The sequence below is a fragment of the Chinchilla lanigera genome, unplaced genomic scaffold (assembly GCF_000276665.1).
Source record: "Chinchilla lanigera isolate Chin_1 unplaced genomic scaffold, ChiLan1.0 scaffold00013, whole genome shotgun sequence".
NCBI lineage: Eukaryota > Metazoa > Chordata > Mammalia > Rodentia > Chinchillidae > Chinchilla > Chinchilla lanigera.
The window spans coordinates 9,704,792-9,709,841 of NW_004955414.1; the positions used below are offsets into that span (position 1 = coordinate 9,704,792).

The window sequence follows — 5,050 nt, forward strand, 5'->3', positions numbered from 1 at the left end:
AAAAAAAAAAAAAAACACTGTTAACAAAAGGCCAATAACTTATATGGTAGAAAGAGCCATAGTTGAACATAATTTGGAAAATGATGTAATAAATTAAACAATTGCTTTGTTCTATGTCTATAAATACTCATTGTAACTGTCCCAAGTAATAATCAAGAAAGATACTTTTCCTACTCTTACTTAATAGATTATTTCCTAAGCATATTCAAATATATCTTTTTTTTTTTTGTCTTTTTAAGACAGGGTCTCACTATGCAGTTCAGATTGGTCTTGAGCTCACTTTGTAGCCGAGACTGGCTTTGAACTCGCAGCAATCCTCCTGCCTCAGCCTCCTGAATGCTGGGATTACAGGTGTATGCCACCATGCCCGGCCATCTCCTAAGCATAAAGTAAAATCTGGAAAATACAATGGTGACAAAACAAACACAGTACTTATTCTGATTTTACATTTTAGTGGAAGAGAGGCATGAGATGTCAAGTAATATAACATATTGATGCAATGATAAGTGCTAAAAGAGTAGGCACTACTAGGTTAGGACATTTTGTAGGGAATTTGAGTGAACCTGAGGGAATAACAATGCTTTCCTTGAGATTGAGTGTTGTAGCTGTGCTCCAAATGGTGGATTGCTGGAAGATGAGTGCAGCACATATGAGGAACAGAAAGAAGGCCTCTGCAATAGAACAGGAGGCAACTACAGAGAAAGTGACGTAAGGTGGATTTGGGGGAAAGCTCACTTATGTAGATTATAATGAAGAATCATCACAAAGGACAGGACACTTAGAGACTAATCAGGGAATAGCATGAACATATTTTCATTTTAAAGGCTCAGTCTGGCTATAGAGTATGAATTCTAGGTTGTAAGCACATAATGTAGGAGGTCACTCTTACAGCTCTACAGGGGAGAAAAGAGGATAACTTTGACCTGAGTAGCAGAGATAAAAATAAGGGAAAGTGGATGAATTGGGCAGAGATTTGCTAGGCACAGTCAGTGTGACTTGGTGATGGGTTCTATGTAGAAGACATGAGTTGGGCTGTTGTCAAGGATAAAGACTTTTGGTTTGTGCAGTTAGCTAGAGGACAGTGCCATACACTGGAGATGGAGCGTGAGAGAGTGACCAGGATGGGCAGGAAGAATATGAGTTCAGTTTCGTCATGCTGTTTCTTATGCACTTCAGAAATAACTGAGGGGAGCTAGCTGTCAAGTAGGGCTATGAGAAAAAGATCTGCATCTGAGCCTGGTCTGCAGAGTCATGGGGGTAGATAGTAATCAAAGCATGGGCTCAAGGAGCTAGTGATAGAGAAATGTACTTCAGGAGTTGATACTTTGTGATCCCTACCATGATACTTATTTTTAAAAAAATACTCAAATACCTTAATACTCTGTGACTCCATTAAAAAGTCATTGGAACCAAGTGTATTGGCTTATGCCTGTAATCCCAGCACTTGGGAGGCTGAGGCAGAAGGATCATTGCAAATTGAGACCAGCCTGAGCTACAAAGTGAGCTCAAAGCCAGCCTGAACTACATAGTGAGACCCTGTCTCAAAAAATACAAAAAAAGAAGTTTATATGTAATGAATGCAGTTCAGGGTGGAAGACAAAGCTTGCTGTTAATTTCTTTGTATAGCCAAGCACCTTTCACAGCTCTGATGTGCTCACGTGACTGCTGCCATTGGCACCTTTGGATTTTGGAAAGGTGATCTCCTCATCCTCAGGACCTCTGGAACTTGGATGTCCCAGTTAACTCTTACTCTAAAAGCATGTGCCCTTGGCTATGTTTCCCACTCTGTCAGCCTGGTACTCTTTAGTCAAGGAAGTTTGACATTAGGTGGAAACAGAAAAACACTGACCAGAAACAAAGCCATTCCAGAGCCAAGGAGGGCCTAGTTCCAATAGATTGGGCCAACTTTAACACTGGAAATAGAAAGCAAGACCCTTACAATAGCACAGCTAGAAAGCAATCTTAGTATCATGTAGCTGTGTGTGTGTGTTTGACACGGCTAATGTCTTTAACAAGAAATCTAGGCCTGGAGTGATAAACTTACTTTCTGACGATCATACAGGTTGATATGTTTTTTATTCTTTCTTTCTTTCTTCTTTCTTTCTTTCTTTCTTTCTTTCTTTCTTTCTTTCTTTCTTTTTCTTTCTTTCTTTCTTTCTTTCTTTCTTTCTTTCTTTCTTTCTTTCTTTCTTTCTTTTCTTTCTTTCTTTCTTTTTCTTTCTTTCTTTTTCTTTCTTTCTTTCTTTCCTTCCTTCCTTCCTTCCTTCCTTCCTTCCTTCCTTCCTTTTTATTTTTGTCTCTCCTAGTTCTGAAGGAATTTCAGGTGATCTAAAAATATGTATTAAACCTGCCACAAGTGGGACAAAAGATATTGAAAAAGAGAGATGTAAAATTGGGCTAGAAGTGCAAACCATAAGGCAGCATTTTTCAAATAGTTTTGTGGAATGCTAATGAGGCCAGACCTTAGTAGGTGTTACACAAAAAAGGGCCCCATGAGAAAAAAACTGCTTGAACATGCAGAAGCACATTTAAACAGTTTTCTGTACTGCAGAATCTCTCAAACCTTTGTTCTGTGCATTATGAGTCCACAAGAATCATTTCTCACACTTACTTTCTCTGGATCTTTTTCTTTTTTTATGCCATATTTGAGGAACTACTGCTCTGCCGAACATCCAGTGGGAAATGCTGACCTGGAATTCCATATTTTTCTGAAGTTGAGGGCCAAGAAAACTTGGCTCAAAACTTCATAGCAGAAAACAAAGAGGAAAAGCAATCAATTAAATACTTCACATAAGATAAAAACAAACCAATCAACGTGAAGAAGCCCAGGAATATACTTTCTGCAGGAGCCTCAGAAAAGGGGAATGTTTGGTGTAATGAATGAGATCTTCAGTTTCCCCACATATACTGCTAAGTTGCATTGAATTTGTCCTAATATGATTCCTCAGTGTAGATGAAAGACACAACACCAATGGGTATCAACATTCTATAATGAACTCATGAAATACACAACACTATAGGTACATCATTTTTGGGGGTTGTTTTCCTGATTTAGTTTAATGCAGAAATAGATTTACAGTGCCTGTAGGGACATTTCAGCCAAAATATTGCTACATAAATGTTTCTGGGCCAGTTTAAATGCCTTAGTAGTAAAGTGGGAGAAAAAAGAATGATGTTTTGTAACACAAGTGAATCAATTATAATAAAATGAGGTCAGACACCTGGATATTCCATCGCCCAATGTGGCTCACAGGTGAACCAGGAGCTGATGGTAGCTCCATTCATGTAGAGGAAGAGTTGAGATAAAAAGGCAGAGGCTTCTTCCACAGAGATGCTGGCATCAGTTGCTAGACTTCCTCTGTGGATTCAGGAGGAAGTGGTTTTCCTTTGTTTTGTAATCCCTGAAATGTAGAGGTACATAGCCAAAGAAGAGTTCAAAAATGCCCATCAAGGGGCCGCGGGGAGCAGAGGCGGGGCACGTCGGTGCCACCGCCCCCTCAACTCTGCCGCTGCCCCCGCCGCGGCTTCCGGGGCTGAGTTTGCCGAGGGCCCGGCGGCCAGGTCCCCGACAGGCTTCCTGGAATATTGCTGAATTTATTTGCATCAGATGTGCTGGAATTCATGGAAATCTTGGAGCTCATGTATCCAGGGTCAAGTCAGTCATCCTAGGCCAATGGACACCAGAACAGATACAGTGCGTGCAAGATATGGGAAATACTAAAGCAAGACTAGTCTATGAAGCCAATCTTCCAGACAACTTTCGAAGACCACAGACAGATCAAGCAGTAGAATTTTTCAACAGAGATAAATATGAAAATAAGTATTACAATAAAAATACTATAGCTATTACAAATAAAGAAAAGGAGAAGAAAAAGGAAGAGAAAAAGAGAGAAAAGGAGCCAGAAAAGCTTACAAAACCACTTACAACTGGAAAGCTACAGAAGAAAGAAGATCAACAATTGGAGCCTAAAAAAAATATCAGCCCTAAAAAAGCTGCAGAGCCTACTGTTGATCTTTTAGGACTTGATGGCCCTGAGGAAGCACCAGTGACCAATGGGAGCACAGCCATGGGGCCGGCCCTCAACGATGATCTGGACATCTTTGGACCCCTGATTTCTAATCCTTTACCTGCAACTGTCATGCCCCCAGCTCAGGGGAATTCCTCTGTACCAGCAGCTGCTACCCTGTCTACAGAAACATCTGGGGATCTGGATCTATTCACTAAGCAGACTACAAAATCAGAAGAAGTAGCAAAGAAACAACTCTCCAAAGACTCTATCTTATCTCTGTATGGCACAGGAACCATTCAACAGCAGAGCACCCCTGGTGTGTTTAGGGGCCCACAAATATACCGTTAACCTCACAAGCACCAAGCACATTTCAAGGTTTCCCGTCAAAGGGTACTTGTGCTTCCGGCTCCTGGCCTCCTAGGAAATGTGATGGGTCCGAGCACAAGCACGATAGTGGGCATGCCCATGCCCAACGGGTTTATGGGAAATGCACAAACTGGTGTGATGCCCCTTTCTCAAAATGCTGTTGGCCCCCAAGGAGGAATGGTGGGACAGATGGGTGCACCCCAGAGCAAGTTCGGCCTACCACAAGCTCAGCAGCCCCAGTGGGGCCTCTCACAGGTGAACCAGCAAATGGCGGGCATGAGCATGGGCATGGGCAGTGCCAGCTCCGCAGCGGGCTTCAGCTGGAACCCCAGCACCACGGCAGGCTGCCCGGCACGCTCTTCGGGCCAGACGCTGAGCACGCAGCTGTGGAAATGAGCAGTCGGTAAAGCCTCATCCAGAACGAACACCTGGGGGCTGGGGATTTAGCTCAGCGGCAAAAGCGCCTGCCTGGCAAGCGCAAGGTCATGAGTTCGGTTCCCGGTACCAGAGAAAAACCAAAAAAAAAAAACAAAAACAGAACGAACACCTGACATTCCTTGCTAAATGCATCTAGTTCACGTTTACTCATGTACATACAATTGTTTTCTCCCCGCATCTGTTCATATTAAGAATGACCTGATTGACCGTGTTGGTCTGTGCCGATTACTTTGATG

At 42.4% G+C, this 5,050-nt stretch overlaps 1 pseudogene; it reads left to right on the forward strand.

Moving 5' to 3' along the window:
- The first annotated feature begins 2,246 nt into the window (after positions 1-2,246).
- LOC102029387 lies at positions 2,247-4,804 on the forward strand (annotated as a pseudogene).
- Positions 4,805-5,050: the final 246 nt, after the last annotated feature.